This window comes from Suricata suricatta, chromosome 9 (assembly GCF_006229205.1).
Source record: "Suricata suricatta isolate VVHF042 chromosome 9, meerkat_22Aug2017_6uvM2_HiC, whole genome shotgun sequence".
NCBI classification, from domain to species: Eukaryota; Metazoa; Chordata; class Mammalia; order Carnivora; family Herpestidae; genus Suricata; species Suricata suricatta.
This window is the reverse complement of record NC_043708.1, coordinates 134,726,892-134,744,631: the sequence shown is the minus strand read 5'-3', so window position 1 is coordinate 134,744,631 and position 17,740 is coordinate 134,726,892. Positions and strand designations below refer to the sequence as shown.

At 57.0% G+C, this 17,740-nt stretch overlaps 1 long non-coding RNA gene across 2 annotated transcripts; it reads left to right on the top strand.

Moving 5' to 3' along the window:
• The first annotated feature begins 6 nt into the window (after window positions 1–6).
• LOC115302004 lies at window positions 7–6,425 on the top strand. 2 transcript variants are annotated; one of them, XR_003913386.1, is made up of 3 exons: window positions 7–110; window positions 652–776; window positions 5,420–6,425. It is a non-coding gene; the product is annotated as an uncharacterized LOC115302004 (long non-coding RNA). The 2 variants fall into 2 exon arrangements; XR_003913387.1 differs by lacking the exon at window positions 5,420–6,425 and adding an exon at window positions 1,006–1,661.
• Window positions 6,426–17,740: the final 11,315 nt, after the last annotated feature.

Here is a 17,740-nt window from a genome sequence, read left to right as displayed (position 1 = left end):
TCTTGGCCCAGGAGGCAGTGCAGAGGAGGGGACTGGGCCATGGCCGGGGCTCTGGGCTCTGGGACGCTGGGCTGGCCACCTCCAGGCCTGAGCTTTTATCCGGACCCAAGGTGAGAGGTGGCCCCCCGCCAGGTTACAGAGAGGTGTCAAAACCCACAGAGCCCAGGGAAGGCCTGGGCAGGGGGGGCCTTGGGAAAGCGGGCCCATTTGCGGAGGTGTGGATTCTGACTCCTCGGGGGCTCTAATGGAGGCCCCTGCAGCCCGGCAAGTGTGGGAGGGACAATTCGCATCTGGATGGAGCTGCCAAGCTTCTTGCCGAGTTCCCACCCACCCGGGCCCGTGGCGTGGCGAGCGCCCAGGAGCCCGACAGGGGTGGGCAGTGCCGTCGTCTGGGGGCGGCCAGGCCGCCCCTCATGGGAAGAGCGGACCCAGGCGAAGAGTGGCCGCCTCTCTCATCACCAGCCTCGTTGGTGGTGGGGGGACACTTAGCCCAGCACCTCCACACCAGCCCAGAGGGATTTGCCCACAGTATGCGGCGTGGGGTGCACATAGGGGACAGACAGGTGGATCCTTCCTGGGTTGCCCCACCACTAGAACCTGCACTTGCGGGTTTGGTGAATGACATGAAGAAAGTCATCTCACTATCCACAGGTAGTGTCTGCTCCTGAAAAATCCAACAGAGCAGCCTGGAGAAGAGGAATCGGGGGCGGTGGGTGAGGAACATGGAGGAAGGTGGGCCCCAGGCAGCCCTGAGCCCGTTTGCTGTGTGACCTCGGGTAAGTCACTTAACTCCTCTGAGACTCAAGCCTTCTTCAATCTCCTAGCGATAATAATACAAAATACCCACCAGCAAGGATGGCTGCTGGCACTAGGTAGAACCATCTGTGGAACCTGGCAAGTGGGCAGATGTTTGCTGCTATCATTTTAGAAGCAAGGTACTTCCATTTCAAGATGCTGGAGGCGTTACTTATTTAATTCCTTTTTTTTTTTTTTTTTTTTTTTTAGCCACTGGTAAATGTCGGGTGCAACAGGCTAGTTGCGGTCTCTGCTCTCAGACATTTCAAGCTTGTGGGAGAGACGAGTGAGCAGGCCATTGTGCGTTTAGTAGCTCCGCCACTAACTCCGCCACTAACTCGCTTGTGCCCTTGGGCAGGGCTCTGACCGTGAGCTTCAGCTTCTGCTCCTGCAAACAGGAATAACGTCATTATAGTATCTACCCGGAGGACTGTTCTAGTCTCTGAGGACAAACCTTGAGATAGTAAAGGCTCGCTCTCGCTCCTCAGCGGTGGTTACAGTGTAAAGGAGACATCAGTGTCCTTTGCCATCTACGGAGAAAGGGCTGAACTCAGAGGCTAAGGGCCAGATGAGAGGCAAGGACTGCAGAAGTCTGGCCAAAGAGCTGGAGAGGTCACAGCTGGGCCTTGAACCATAAGTACGACTTGGGTCCTGGCCTAGGGAACCGCATAAGCAAAGGCCTGGCAGTGGGACTTGCCAAGGTGCTCCTGGAAGGTTCTGGAGCAGTGTGCAAGCGTACTGATGTGGAGGGCTCGAGCACACCACGGCTAGTGTCAGGCTAAGAAGTTGGGGAGCCAAGGGTGCCTGGGTGGCTCAGTTGGTTAAGCGTCTGACTTGGGCTCAGGTCATGATCTCATGGTTCGTGGGTTTGGGCTCTGCATCGGGCTCTGTGCTGACAGCTCAGAGCCTGGAGCCTGTCTTCGGATTCTGTGTGTCCCTCTCTCTCTGACCCTCCCCTGCTCACGCTGTCTCTTTCTCAAAAATAAATAAAACATTAAAAAAAAAAAAAGAAGTTGGGGAGCCAAATGGACTTCATAGCCAGAGTCTGATATGAAAAAAAAAATTCAGTAATTGATAACTAAAGGTCAACATGATGAAGCTTCTCGAATTGATTGGCCCGTTTACCAGCTTGAAGTAATAAATGGCCTTGAACTATTTGTGGCTGTTCCTAAAAGTAAATATTTACTTACACAAATTACATAACCAATGCGTGCTCTTTGTAAGCAGTGGGAACATTGCAGATAAAGCGGGGCGGGGGTCGGGGAGGGGGTCGCTGGTACCTCACTAGCGGTAGCAGCCCTTCTTCAGTTGGTGGCTTTCCAGACCTGGCCAGGCATTCACACTGACGGCCACACACATCAACAGGGTATCGTTGTGGTGATTGTCTGTAACTTACTTACTTTCCACAGCACGTCTCAGAACGTTCCCTGTCAGGATGTATTTAGCTGACTCCTAGACCGTCATAGTTGATTTGCATGCATGAACATTTAGATGTCACACGAACATTAGAGTGGATAATTAAAAACATTTTTTAATGTTTTATTATTTTTGAGAGAGAGAGAGACAGCGTGAGCAGGGGAAGGCCAGAGAGAGAGGGAGACACAGGATCTGAAGGCAGGCTCCAGGCTCTGAGCTGTCAGCACAGAGGCCGACACGAAGCTCAAACCCACGAACTGTAGGATCATGACCTGAGCCGAAGCCGGATGCTCAACGTCTAGACACCTCTAGAGTGGATAATTTTAACTGGGGGAAAAAAATAAAATGGCAGGAGGTGCAGAGGAACCTTCAATGATGACATTACATCACTTTCTGCTCAGAACTTTTTTTTTAATAAGTGAACCATGAGTAGAACTTGGGTCATGATCTCACGGTGCGTGGGTTCGAGCCCTACTTCAGGCTCTGTGCTGACAGCTCAGAACCTGGAGCCTGCTTTGGATTCTGTGTCTCCCTCTCTGCCCCTCCCCTGCTCATTCTCACATTCCTCTCTCTCTCTCAAAAATAAACATTAAATATTAGGGGAAAGAGGCCCGAATTTCCACTCTAAGTAACATAAAGTGATGAGGTTGTGATTGACATTGAATAACGTTGGTCAAGGCAACTGTTCAGTTTATTCCAGCTGCTGTGAAAGAGGAGGGAAGATTCTAATTCATCTGCAAAACAGGAAGAAGGTGAGTCACTTAACAGTGGCTTTGAATCCACACAGGCTTTCTTTGGGAAGATGTAGGCAGCTATGCAATGTTTCATGACTTAGGATTTAAATCAAGTAAGAAAAATAATAATACTTCTTCCTCAGGGCAGTGGAGACTTAGAAAACAGCTAGTCCTACACTTTCTAGGTTGAAATAATGGCAAATCATTTAGAATAAGTCATGATTCGCCCAAGCCTGCCCAATACTAAAAAAAAAAGCCTGTCATACTGAACTGTCAAGGAATTGACATACCTGTGATTGACAGTTGTAAACAAAATTCATTTGGTTTCATGTCTGTTTCTTGATCTGGACTCTGAAGTGTCAGATTAACGTGCTGTTGATATTGAGCTTTCTGACTCACTCCTTTTAACGTTTCTATAATATTCCATAGCATGTGTGCACCTGTCAGGCCCTTATTGCCGAATCTTTAGTGTGTTTTTATTTTTTTAAAGTTTTATTTATTTATTTGTTTTTGAGTGAGAGAGAGAGCGAGAGAGAGAGAGAGAGAGAGAGAGAGAGAGAGAGAGAGAGAATCCTTAGCAGGCTCTGCACCAATCAGCGCAGAGCCCTATGCAGGACTTGAACTCACAAACTGTGAGATCATGACCTGACCCGAAATCAAGAGTCTGATGCTTAACCAACTGAGCCACCCAGGTGCCCCTTTAGTGTGTTTTTGGTTTTTGCCCAGTAGCACTGCCCTTTCGCACAGCCACATGCAGAGAGGTGGGATGGCCTTGTGATCTTCTAGAAGGTTCCGAGTATCCAGAATCCTGGTCCCCCCAACCCCTTAGAGCCCGGAGGGATTCCCTGTGAAAGGATTTGGTGACTAATGGGGAGCCACGGCCAGCACAGAGCCCTCCTAACTCCCTTTCCCTCTCTAGGATGGCCTTGGCCTCCTGTCCTGTTTGAACTAGCCCCAGAGCGCGGGCTTCCGACTGCCTGGGACCTCAGCGCGTACGTTCTAGAAGATGGGCCCTGGCTCTTCACCGGGCCCCTCAGCCAGGCTCTGGAAGCACAGGGACACAGTCTACCAGCCCCTCCGCCACTGGGCATGGGGGGGAGCCAAAGCAGGTCCCCCCCACTGGGCCTCCACGTTAGCACAGGGAGGCAGTGTGGCCTGAGAGTTAGGAGGCCAGGCTACGGAATCCGACTGGCCTGGGTTTAGAGTCCCAGCTTCACCCTTTACAAGCCGTGAGAACTTGGGTAATTTACTCAGCCTCAGTTTTCTCATCTATGAAGTGGGGATTCGGATTTCCAGGGTGATTGTTGGGATAAATAAAGATGGTGCATGTCATAGCGCTTAGCACAGAGCCTGCGTTTATAAATCTCGCTTAAAGCAAGTTCAGGGACAACAGAAGGGAGACGGCAAAGGACTAGGTTGGGGTGTGGGTAAGGGGGCTGATATCTCTTAGTCTTGGCCCTAGAAGAAGGTGATCCTTCCGTTCCTGAGACTCACTCCAGCATCAGGCCTAGCACACCCTGCCCTGCCCCCCTCCCCCCTCCTCCGTCTCAGGCCCTTCCGCTCCGTGGACCTAGCATGAGGTCATTCATCCTCAGCAGGGCCCTCCAGCCCCTGGCCTGTGGCAGGGGTCAGCACAGCGCAGTGCGGAGGGGACAGGAGAGCTCAGACACCTGGCTCAGCCCAGCTAAAGCAAGGAAGTGGAGCATCTGCACCTGTTTCTCCTGGTGGCTGGGTCACTGCGCGGTGCCTGCCCAGCTTGCCTCCGGGACCCTTAAGCACCCTCCTCTGTGTAGGAACCTGCCCCAGGGGCTTGGCCAGCAAGCCAGGCCCGGGGCCGTGCCCCACGGTGGGCTTCCGGTCGGGCCGGCTCTGTTTCCCTCCTCATCTGACTCCCGTGTTAAAAGGAGGGACACCTAAAGCTGTACGCTCTCAGAAGGTGATCAGCTTCTGGGCCTCAGGGGGCTACTAGGCCAGGCTCACCCCCTCCTTCCCGTGATAGGAGGGGGTGTGGCTAGACCAGGGAAGCATGGTCCGTAGTGTTCACTAGTATTGCACACACTTCTTGTACACACAGCATCCGTTACAGCTTCTATTCTTATGTCTTTTTTAAATGTTTATTAACTTAGACGAGAGTGTGGGGGAGGGGCAGAGAGAGCGAGGGAGAGAGAGAATCCCAAGCAGGCTCTGTGCCATCAACACAAAACCCGGTGTGGGGCTTGATCTCATGAACCATGAGATCATGACCTGAACTGAAACCAAGAGTTGGACGCTTAACCACCTGAGCCACCCAGTCGTGCCCTTATATATATTTTTAATAAGAGGACTGTGTATTGTTGTGGGTGGCAATATGCCCAGCTAAAAAACTACATTTCCCAGCCTCTCTTGGTTGTGGAATGGCCAATGAGATGTTAGTAGAAATATTGAATGGGGCTTGTAGGAAAGCTCTTTAAAGAGGTACATGCCTATGTTTTTAGCCCCTTCTGTTTTCTTCCTGGAGAATGTGATGGCTGGAGCTTCAGCACCCATTTTGTGACACTGAAGCAATCCCAAGGACAGAAGTCATACAGAAGGATGACAGAGCATAAAGAAGCCTAAGGCATTGGTGAAAACACAGACGCACTCTGCCGGCCAGAACGTATTTACTGTGAGAGGAATCACCAGCTCGTCTTCAGTTGTGGACATTTGGGTGTGTGAGAACAGCCACATGTCCTTCCTGTCCATGCAGTAAAGAGGTACCTAGAGTCTCCTTGTCAACAAACAGGGCCACGTGAGCTGGATGACAGCGTGGACTCACAACAGATTCAGCGTTCCCACAGGTAAGCGGCTGGACGGTCACCCGGAGGAGGGTCTGCAGCCGAGGGCCACCAACTCTGTGCCCAGCTTCGTCAAGGGCACTGGTAGGATCTTGAATGAAGATACGAACTGATCTAATTTGGGGAAAGTTCCAAGTGCAGAGCTGGCTACTCAAGAGAGGCTGACAGTCCGGCTCCGAGGGTTCCACAGAGCTCCCCGCGTCCTCCCCCTCGGTTCAGGGTCGGGCGGCGTCGGGGAGCCAGCGGCCCGCGTGGAAAGGGCATGGTGGTCGTTGCCCTCCAGACATCAAGGGCAGAAGACACACATGTGGTCCCATTTGCATTTACAAGAAACGGGTGTTCAAGGAGGCGGCCTCTGGTTCCCTACGCAGGATGTGCCGCAGGATGTGCCGTAGCCGGAGAAAGTGGGCCAACGCAAGGTTAGTGAGGGACTCAGGGATGTTTTGTCCAAAAAGAAAAAAGAACTCGGATGTGATGGTTGTCTCCAGGTACCTACAGGGGGGTAGTCCAGGGAGGCGGAAGAGCTTTCTGAGCTGAGAGCTGCTGTCTTAGGGGAGTGAGCCGACCGTCACTAGAGGTGACCACGAAGGGCCCAGCCGGGTACACCGCCGAGCCCCGTGTGACGGGGTTGGATGGGATCGTCGCTGAGGTGCTTGAGGAGCGAGGAGCGGGGACCAGGGGTCCGGGAGGCACGGGGGCGCTGCCTCGGGACTCCGGGCCGGGTCGGCAGCCGTAGGGGCCCCGTCGGGCCCAGGACGAGCCCTCCCAGGTGCCTCGGCAGCCCTGAGTTTCTCACCCCTGTTCTCTGTGCCCGAGCCGCGGTGCAGCCGGGCGCCCCCCGGGGCCGGCACCGCGTGCTGGTGTCGCCCCGGGCAGGTTGACGCAGGTGGTGTCGGGTCAGTGATCTTATTACACAGGTGAGGAAACTGAGGCCTCAGCCCCACCCTCCCCTGTGGAGTCTGGCCCAGCCCTTTGCCCCAGGGCGCCGGTCAGATGAGGAGGGCAGGGGCCCAGGCTAGACCCGAACGCTCACTCGGCCCCGGCCCTGCTAGCGGCCACGGGAGGGCAGAGACCGGGGTCCAGGCTGCTCTTGGTGCCCCAGCACGGGCCTCGCCGTTTGTTCACCCTGCTCCTGGAGGTTCTGCACCTGCTCTTTTTCCTTGGGTGGCTGGTGCGGTCCCCCGGGAGCAGGCCCAGGGACCCCGAGCCCGGTGAAGGCCTGGCCTCCGCCCTGTGGGTCGTCTGTCCCTTCCTTCCCGTTGGGTCCCGTCTGGGCCCGGGGCTGCAGGCTGTGGGAACTCGGGAGGAAGCGGGCGCGCTGCAGTGTGGTATTCTCATTACCGGCCCGGCTGCGAGGGCCTGCCCGCCTCCCCTTGGCCACAGTGGCCGCCTTCACACCTCCTTTCGGCCTGTTGACACAAGGCCGCCTCCCCAGGGGCAGAAGGTGTCGACTTGGGAACGAGGGTGTTCAGGGGCCTCCAAAACAGCCCGGCGGTCCTCTCGGCAGCCCCAGAAACCCCGTGTGGGGCGGGGGTGGGGGCTGCAGGCCCCCACCCGGGAGGCCCAGGGAAAGGTGGGGCCTCTATCCGGGGGATGGGGAGGAGGGGTGGGGGGACGTGAGCCCTGTGTCCACCTGCCCGGAGAGTCCTCTCTCCTGGCACCGGGGGCTGGTGCATGACACTGCCCTACCAGGCAGAGTGCCATTGGTGTCACGGGGGCGCCCAGAGACCGAAGCCACCAGGGCAAGGTCACCCCAACTGGACCTCAGAACCACCTGGTCTTCTGAGCGCTAACACACTGTCCAGGACCCAGCACCACAGTGCCTGCAAGTGACCTATTCGGGGCCTAAGCGCCTTGATTTTGTCAGCCTGCTGTTCTCCCCTGGGTTAGAAGGGCTGCGCCTGAGCCGTCAGTGCCTTCGCCTTCAGCCCCCACAGTCGGGACCAGGCCAAGAGAGGGCATGCGCTACACTGTCCACACCGTCCACACCTTCCACACCTTCCACTCTTTCCACACCATCTACACTGTCGACTCCGTCCACTCCCTCCACACCGTCCACACCTTCCACACCATTCACACCATCAATACTGTCCACACCATACACCCACATCATCCATACACACCGTCCATCCACACTGTCCATGTTGTCCGTCCACATTATGTACACTGTCCATACACATCATCCACGTCCACGCTGTCCATCCACACCATCCACGCTGTCCATCCACACTGTCCACACCATCCACACCATCAGCCACGGTGAGACTCCAGGGAGGGATGAGCCCTCTGGGATTCAGAGGCGGAGGAGGTGAAAGTGCCACTCCTGTCGTGGCCTGAGACAGGAGGCACCGCCTGGCTGGTGAAGGGGCAGGTGCCAGGAGGAGGGAGGGACCTGAGTCGTGAGTCTTCTTCGGGTGCAGGTGCAGGGTTCCTAACAGAGGGACCGTGTGTGAGCCCCAGCCTGGGAGGGGGAAGGCAGCCCTTGTGTGGACCCTGAGAGTGGGCTGGGGCCCCGAGGGGAGGGGTTGGCCAGGCCTCCTGAGTGGGGGGTTTGGACAGAAATTCTGAGGAAGGAGAGGGTGACGGGGCGCAGGCGGGAAGGCAGTCAGGAGACAGCAATCACGGGGTGACGGCTGGCTGGAGCCAGGTGGGGCAGGGCCGCCAGTGGGCCCAGACGTCGGTGGCAGAGAATGGGGAGGACGCGGCCCCCGCTGGCTGGGGGAAGCCCGGGAGGGCCAGGGCCATGGAGGGGGACCTGCTACTCTTCCCCCAACAAGAAGGCCAGGCCCCGAGGCTGGCATGGAAGGCCTGTGGCAGCCGCACACCCGCCTGGCCCAGCTCCCGGGGCCCAGCAGAGGCAGCTCAGGCCTAGATCCCTTCATGCCTGGGCTCCGTCCCCACCAGAGCCTCAGTCTCCTCATCTGTGAAATAGGTGTCCTTGTTGGGAGGATTAGCATTCAGCATGCGGGACTCCAGAAGTCCTGCCGCCTGCCCTGCTGGAGAGAGGCCGCCTGAGGCCCTGCAGCCCTTGGGAAGGACAACGCGGGAAAGTGAGGGGTGCAGCCCGTTGCCCACAGGCCCGGCTGGGGAGGGAAGGCCCCCAAAGCTATAGGGGCCTAGGCCCGCCCGCGGGACTGCAGACAACTTTGGGCTGGCTCTACAAAGTCTTTTCCTTCCTCTCTCTGCTCTGTCCCTTCCTTCCTTCCTTTTCTTCCTCTTAATCATCACAGCAACGCACCCTCATTTCAGGAAAGTGGAAAATGTGGACAGTCAAAAAGAAGGGAATTTTATTCTACTTTTAGGTTTATTTATTTATTTTGGGAGCGAAAGAGAGACCAGGGGAGGGGCAAAGAGAGAGGGAGAAAGAGAATCCCAAGCAGTGTCCATGCTGTCGGTGCAGAGCCCCACTCGGGGCTTGAACTCATGAACCATGATATCATGACTTGAACTAAAATCAAGCGGCAGTCGCTTAGCCGGCTGAGCCCCCCAGGCATCCTGAAAAGAAGGGGATTTTAAAAGGCTCCGGGTTGCATCCATCCAGAGAGAGCCGGGTTCCCGCCAGGTCCGCACGGACCCCTTCCCCCTGTCCTATTCTGGGCATCCCTGCAAATCCACGGACACATGGAGGCACCCAGAGAGAGTGTGTTGGGTTTCTTCTGTTTTAGTTTTACCATTTTTTGAAGCTCCTGGTACATAGGTTTCCTTCTCGATACCAGCTTTATTGAGATTTAATTCACACATCATACGTTCACCTGTGCAAAGTGTACAATTCAATAGTTTTGTATGTGTAGCACTTAAAAATTTTTAAATCAGGGTAAAATGTATTTAACATAAAATTTACCATCTTAATCATTTTTAAGTGTGCAATTCGGTGCCATTAATTATATTCACAGTGTCAGGCAGCTGTCACTTCCTATACCTTTCCGTCACCTCACCTAGACACCCTGGGCCCATCAGGCAAGAGCTCTCTGTATCCCCCGCCCCCGGGGACCTCTCGGTCTCTATGAATCTGTCTGTTCTAAGTGCCTCGTAGAAGTAGAATCCTACAGTACTTTTTCACTGTACATGACTTACTTCATGTTATTTTTTTAAAGTGTATTTATATTGAGAGAGAGAGAGAGAGAGAGAGCGTGCACGTGGGGCAGAGAGAGAGAATCCCCAGTGGGCTCCACACTGTCAGCGAGCAGCCCAGTGTCAGGGCTTGAACTCACGAACTGCGAGATCATAACCTGAGCTGAAACCAAGAATCGGACGCTTAGCCGGCTGAGCCCCCCGGGCGCCCCGTCTGCGGCTTACTGTGTAATGCCTTCCGCGTTCGTCCGCGGTGTAGCCTGTGTCTGAACTTCACTCCTTTCCGTGGCCGCAAAAGATTCCATCGCTCATGGAGACCATGTTCTGTTTATCCCTTCATCCATCGTGGGGCATTTGGGTTGTTTCCACCGTTGGCTCTTGTGCCTGAGGCTCCCACAGAAGTCGGGATACAGACACCCGTGCCGGCCCCTGCTTCCGAGTTCTCTGGGTGTGAAGACGGCGTGTTGTCTTGTGGCCAGGTCTTCTCATGGGTGTGTCCACATTCTCCGTATCGGTGGATGTATTTCCGCAGGGAGGTGCTGCGGGCCCGTCTGGGGCTCTGTAACGGGGTAGCAGGATAGGCGAGGGGCTCCCCAGTGCACAGTGAGACGCCTTTCCATGTAGGGACATCCTTAGACCTAGATCTTTAAAATTATTTTTAAGTTGCATGAGTAAGGGGCTCCCGGGTGACTCCGTCAGTTAAGTGTCCGACTTCGGCTCAGCTCATGATCTCACGGTTGGTGAGTTTGAGCCCCGGGTCGGACTCTTCGCTGACAGCTCAGGGCTAATAGCCTGCTTCAGATTCTGTGTCTCCCTCTCTCTCTCTCTCTGCCCCTCCCCTGCTTGCACTCTGTCTCTCTCTCAAAAACAGATAAAATCACTAAAAAGGCATTTTAAAAAATAAGTTCACGTGTAATATATGAATGAAAACTCCTTGTGAAAAAATCAAGCATTCCAGATAAAATTAAAGTCTCCCTCGACCACCTCCCAGAACCCAGCCCTCCCCCCACCCACCGAGCAAGTCCCGGTACGTTGCTCCGGATGGGGTGAGACCGCCACACCGTGAGCCCCGGCCGTGCGCCTACACACGCGTGCACCGCAGACCCTCACAGCGTGCGTGCTCTCTCTCCGTGACTTCCTGTGCTCGGGTTATGTTTCAGCTCTGGGTTCTCTCTTGCTTTTGCATAGATCGGCGGTGGTGTCCCACTGAATGGATTTTTCTGGAACTTGGTTCTGCCAGCCAGCAGCATGTCTTCCTGAGTGCCTTTAATCTTTTCTAACCAGAACGCATTCCCGTCGGGGAAACCGCCGGGCGGAGGGCGCGCTGAGCGAGGCCGCCCTGAAGTTGTAGGCTGGCCCCGGAGAGGCCCCGGATGTGGGCTGTTGAGGCGGACCTGGTTTTGGGCCTCCAGCATCCGGCCCAGCTGGGGCCACCTGTGTCGTGCTGGGCACTGCGTGCGCCTCCCCGGGGCCTAGGCTGGGGCACCGTCTCCAAGGGGCGAGAGGCTCAGGCCAGGGGCCAGATCTTGGGTTTCTCCTGGTGACGGAGCCTCCGGAACGGAGGATTGAGCCCATCCTTTCCTCAGTCTTTACCACGTAATCAGTACTGACCACGTAAGACCCTCTGTGTGATTTAGTATCTGGTCAGTTTAAGCTCTGTGCTCTCCCCCTAGATGTTCTCCACACTGTCCAGGGACGTCCTGTCCGCCAGCCTCTGGCAGAGGACCCTCTGCCCGGAGCCTGCTCACTCCCCCGGGTGTTCAGTTCAGTCCTAGGAGCCCCCGCTCTGCTTTTTTTTTTTTAAGTTTATTTTGAGAGCAATGGACAACTTGCATGCAGTGGGGAGGGGCAGAAAAAGCAAGAGAGAGAGAGAGAGAGAATCCCAAGCAGTCTCCGCAAGGTCAGCACAGAGCCCGACGTGGGGCTCGAACTCACAAACCATGAGATGGTGACCTGAGCCAAAATCGAGAGCCAAGTGCTTAACTGGCTGAGCCACCCAGGCACCCCGCCCCCCTGCTTTTTATTGGGCCTGAAGTCAGATGCCTCTGGGGGTACCCTCCATCCCCTGCTTCCTCTGCCCTTGGAGTTGGCTGAGGGCCCGAGCTGGCCAGTGACCTTGTAGGACCTGGCACCCCACCTCCCTGTGTGAGTGGTCAGCAAGGGTGGAGGTGGGGTTACAAGGAACCCCAAAACTGTCCTCCGTCCTGTCTGGAGGGAGGTCTATCTGCTGCTTCCTGGAGGGGCTGGTGTTGGATGTGGCCTTGGTTGGCAGTTGAGCTAGACCTGCAGATCCTTAGCGGGGACTTGGCGAGGGCACAGAGCCCCAGGCACCCCCTGCCTAGAGTTAGCCTCAGCTCGTGGTCTTCTTTCAGCTTTTGCTCCCAGGAGTGTGCAGGGAAGGTTGGGGCACCTGAGCCCTGCGTGGGCCCTTCCCTCCTGGCCTGCCCCCTTCTCCTCATTCCTTGGGGCTCTGTCTTGCTCTGCCTCTTGGCCCCCAGATGCAGGGTTTTCCCCAAGAACAGATGAGCAGACAGGGTTCTGGAGAGGGCGGGCGGCCTGTCTGGGAGTCCTACAGCCCAGCCCGCTGGCACTGAGCCGGCTTCCGCCACTTCTTAGGTCAGCCCCTGGACCTCTGGTTCATCGTGCCTACCTCCCCCCCATTTCTGACCCTGGCCCTAGAACAAAGGCCCCTGGCTTGTTAGAGGTAGGTCTGCCCTGCTCAGAACCCCCAAAGCCCAGGCAGCTGGGCAGTGCCCCCTGCTGGCGGCGGCTGGGAATTTGAGGACACTGGTCCACAGTTGTAGACCCAGGTGTCAACCCTCTGCCTGAGAGGGAACCTTGCAACCAGGGCAGGCAGTGGAGTCCTGGCTCCATTGTACAGCTGGAGAAACCAAGGTGCCACGTGACCGGCCCCCCACATCCGCGTGTCTGCATCTTTGCTTTGGACCAGTTCCCCTCCTTAACCCCTTTATGCCTGGGTTTCCTCACGCTACCCTAGAAAGTTGCCATCCTCTTCCACTCACCCAGAGGGAGCAAAGGAGCATAAGTGCGACCCCCCCAAGAGAGAGGCACCGTCCCCGTCCCCTGCGCTCTCAGGCCCTGCTCCCAGAACTGCGGATTCTGCCACTCCCACCGGAGCCTCTCCTGGAATCCGCCAAATCTCTCTCCTTTCCTCCCACCCCCTCCCTCCTCATCACCCCTCTGCCTCCCGTGACTTCCACTGGCTGTGCATCCAGCTGACCCAGGACCAAGATAATCAGATTATCTCAGGTCCAGAATAATCTATTCCATATGGCTTGCCAACTCAGAGGCTCCAGGAGCTAAAGGTGTGAGGAAAGGGGGTGATCTGAGTTGGAAGGGGCTCCCTGGGAGCCTCGGGGGCCTCGGCTGGGAGGCTGCTGGGGAAGGAGGGAGGTGGAGAAGTTGGGGGCCTTCCCACTGAGCCCCCTGACTGCTTTGGGGCTCCAGGTGGCCACAGCCACATCCATCAGTGACCCCCGGGGGCTTAGGAACTGTGGTGGGGGCCTGGGGACTCCCAGTGCTTTCTCTGGATCGGGGTGGCGGTGGCCACGCCCCTCTAGGGCACTGTTTCTCAAAGGTGCTTCATAGTTCTGGGGGAGATGGTGCTTTTCTTTCTTTTTTAATGTTTATTTTTGAGAGAGAGAGAGAGAGAGAGCACAAGCAGGGGAGGGCCAGAGAAAGAGGGAGACACAGAATCTGAAGCAGGCTCCAGGCTCTGAGCTACCAGCACAGAACCCGATGCGGGGCTCGAACCCACGAACTGTGAGATCATGCTCTGAGCCAGAGTCGGATGCTTAACTAACTGACTGAGCCACCCAAGTGCCCTGGGGATGGTACTTTTATACCCAGATTCTCCAGCTCCACCCTCCAGGTCCAGGGCCTGTGTGGAAACCTTTTCCTTTTCACATGTCCCATGGTCCCTGTGACTTGTGACAAGACATTGTGGGTGCTTGAGGTCTCTGGGGGAATCTCCCCCCACACCAAGCACCCTCGCTCTTGGGGCCGCCTCCCGGAGGAAGGGAGCTCCCCCACGTCTCCCAGAGGAGACAGCTATTAGCCACGTGACACAGAACAACCTCTCTATGCCTCCATTTCCTCATGTACAAAGGGAGGCAGAGACACCCACGTTGCTGCGTGGTCGCGAGCTGGGGCCCAGCCAGGCCCAAGGGACAACAGCAAACATGCACGTGGTGATTGCCCAAAGCCTGGTGCATGCACTACGACCTGATCCTTACAGTGCCAGCACAGCAGGCATTGTCCCCTGGCCCAGAAGCAGAAGCTGTGTGGGCCCCGAGATGGAGAGTGAGTCACCCTCACGACGCAGGTGGCACATGGCAGGACAGGGACTCTATTCTGACCCACAGCAGCCACACTCCGGAGGGGTGTCCTAGGCTGCCTAAATGTGGCAGCTTCTTAACCATTCCTCCCCCGAAGGGGTGCTGGGTAAGGTGGGAAAGATCTCAGCAAGCAGGGGACCCCTAAATTAGGAGCTTCCCAGGAGATGCGCCTGCTGACGCTAAGCAGGCTGGCGGTAGAGGGGCTGCTTCCTTCTCCTGGGGCCTCTGGCTCCGGTGGGGACAGGGATTAGGGGCTACAAGGGGAGTATTGACATAGCACCTTTGATTAGCACTCCCATGTCAGAAGGGCTGGCCGGGAAATGAGGGCATTGAGGCTGGGAGGTGGCCGGGGGTGGGGGGGGGATGCGGTGTCCAGGACCCAGGCTGGGCCCGAGGAGCAAGCTGCTTCCTAGCAGGAAGGCTGAGAGACCCCCGGCCCCAGCCCAGGAGGATGCGGCGCTGCCTGGCCTGCCCCCACCCCGGCCAAGGGCCAAAACTGAACTCTCACCTCCGCGCAGTGGGGCTGCCCCAAGGCCTCATTTCCCAGCCTTACACTTCGGCAGGCGCAGGCAGGCTGGGGCAAGGGGAGCGGGAGCCACTGGGACCGGCACTTGTCAAAACACAGGCCCCCGAGGTGTGAAGGCCTCACCCCAGCGGGAGGGCATGTGGGCCCTGGGCCGGAGAACTCATTAACTGGGGCAGCTCCCAAATGAACCCACAGGAGAGGCTGGCGATAAGGAGATCAAAGTGGGGGGGGGCGTGAGGGAAAGGGAGGCGACTGACAAGCGGTGGGAGAGCCCAGGCCCCAGGTTGGGGGGGGGGGTCCCTCCTCTTCCCCAGCTTAGCCCCATCAGGCCCACTGGCCGTGACCCCGGTACATACTGGGCCCGACACCTCACGGGCCGAAGGAGAGGGACTCCCAGGACGCAGCCTTTAGGGCTACAGACTCCAAGGTGGGGCTTGGGGGTGGACTCCTGCCATCTGCCCCCCACCTTGCCATTTTTGGGCTCTTTGACTCCACACTCGCCCTGGGACACAGGCTCCCTCTGCCTGCCAAGCTCTGCTCACGGTGTCCTCTCCTGCTCCAGATCCTTCAGTGGCTCCCAGGCCAGAGCCCAAGGGATGTCAAACCTTAGGTCCCAGATGTGAGACTCCTCAGGGCCAGAGCTGTGTTTTCAGGATAGACAGTCTGCCTCCCCCCCACACGGCCTGTTGTCCAAAACCTGCCTGGTGGGGTTTGGACTTTTCCAACCACAAACCAGCGCTGGCAGTTTCCCCTGGACGGGGGACTGCAGGCCTCGGGGGCGGGACCGCAATGAACTCTGTTACACCCTCTGCACTTGAGCTTTTGACTTTCCAGCCACACGCACACACTGTATTTTCAGAGGTGACAGTGAAGCAAAAGGGTGGCTGATCGCCTAGGAGTTTTCGGCTATTCTGAGTTTTCTCAATTATTTGCTACCAGGTAGAAATCAGAATCCTGTGGAATTGGAGGGACTTTTTTTTTTTTTTTGACATTCACAAGGTTGAAAGCAGAGGCTGTGAGCCCTCAGATCCCAGCTTCCTGCCTGACCGTTTCTTCTGCACCCACGCCACCCCCTCGCCTGAGTTCACAACATACTCTACCAATTCCTGACTGTCCCCTCGGGTCCAGGGGGCTCCAAGGAGCCCAGCCACCGGGCTGCAATACCAGCCTCTTAGCTTGGCTCTGGAGCCTCAGGAGGGCATCACTGAGCAGGGTCCAGAAGGAGTAGACCCTACGGACAGCTTCACCCTGAGAGGGGCCCTCCTGAAGCAGACTCTCCTTGAGAATGGGCCCTGCGGCTGCTCCCTTTCTCCCCAAGGGCGGGATGGCACTGCCTCTCCTGGACGTGAGCATGGGCATAAGCATTCTGGGGCTGCTGGGACAGACTGCAGAGGAAGGGTGTATAGAAGGTGCTAGAAGAGGCCAAAGGCAGTAGAAGATAAAAGAGACAAGGGCACGGGGTGCTTGGGTGGCTCAGTCAGTTGAGCATCTGACTTCAGCTCAGGTCATGATCTCATGGTTCGAGGGTTTGAGCCCCGCACCAGGCTCTGTGCTGACAGCTCCGAGCCTGGAGCCCGCTTCAGATTCTGTGTGTGTTTCTCTGCCCCACCCCTGCTCATGCTCTGACTTTCTGTCTCTCAAAAATAAATAAATGTTTAAAAAAAAAAGAGGCAAAGGCAGGGGTGGTGGTGGGCAGAGATGCCCAGGAAGAAGGCACTAAACCACCTGGCCGCCTTCGCTACAGACCAGCTCAGCCAGCCACCTCCCAGGGCTGGAAGGCACTGGGGATGCAGCATGTTAGACCCTCACAGCGAAAGAGACCCTATCTACTGCTTCTCTTCAAGACATGCTGCTAAGCACCTGGGACTTTGCCGTCTAGGTGGGGAACACATCTGTGCACGAAGGCGCTACTATGATGAGGTGTAAACTCAAACTCCCGAGGGCTCAGGCAGGTGGTAGAGGGTCCCCAAGATCTCCTACGTGGACATTCATGGTGTCTGTAACCGGAGACAGTTTAATTTCCTCCTCTCCAATCTGTAAGCCTTTCTCTTCGGTGTTCTGCACAAGCTAGGCCCTCCAGTGCGCCGCTGACTAGGCCTGGGGAGGAGGCTCGGGGCCAGGATGTTCCCCTCTGCTGCTAGTTGGCGGGGGATTTTGATGGCGAAGGTGTATGAATTTTGTTACCTGCTTTTTCCTGTGTCATGTCCACATACCTGTCCCCAAATGGCAGGACACCAGCTAGTGGCCAGCGGTGGCAGCTTGTGACAGCCCGCTAAGCCCTTGATCCTGCCAGGGAGAGGGTGTCCTAGAGGGCATGGGGCTTCCCCTCCCTCAGCTCAGATGGCCCAGTAACTTGACTGAATTTGGCCAGCCTGCCGGATTTCCTGGGACAGTTTCTTCAAAGTGCTCCCTCCGCCCCCCGCCCCCCACCACCAGGTAAGGCCACATCCGGGCCGCCCTGCCTCAGAGAAGAAATGGATTACTGTTCCTTCCACCTCTAGCAGGGATCAGGGCCCCACTCCGGGTCCCCATCCTATTGATTCTCCAGCCCAGGCTGCGGTAGGCCTCAACGCTCCCATTATACAAACTGGGGACGAATCTGCAGGAAAGCAGAAGACTATGCGTAAGGTCCCAACAGATGAAGGTAGCCCCAAACCCAGGTAGTGCCTCCAGTTCCCAGGACGGGGCTTCCTCTAACTTGGGCCGGCCCACCACGCGCAGGCAGGCAAGAGGCCCGAGTGGCTGGCTCAGGTGCCCGAGCGAGGAGGACCCAGGTGGGGCCAACCTGGGGCGGCCAAGGGACCCGCACCTTCAGCGCCCCCACCTCCGTCGGTTCAAAGGGTCAGGCCCCGCCCCCTCCAGACCCCGGGCCCGCTTTGAAGTGCTGATGCGGCCTGGAAGGGGCCACTTCACACCTCCGGCTCGGGATAAAGCGGTCGCCGGCCGCCCCGGGCCCCAGACCCGCCGCCGCCGCCATGGCCCAGCCCCTGTGCCCGCCGCTCTCCGAGTCCTGGCTCCTGGCCCCGA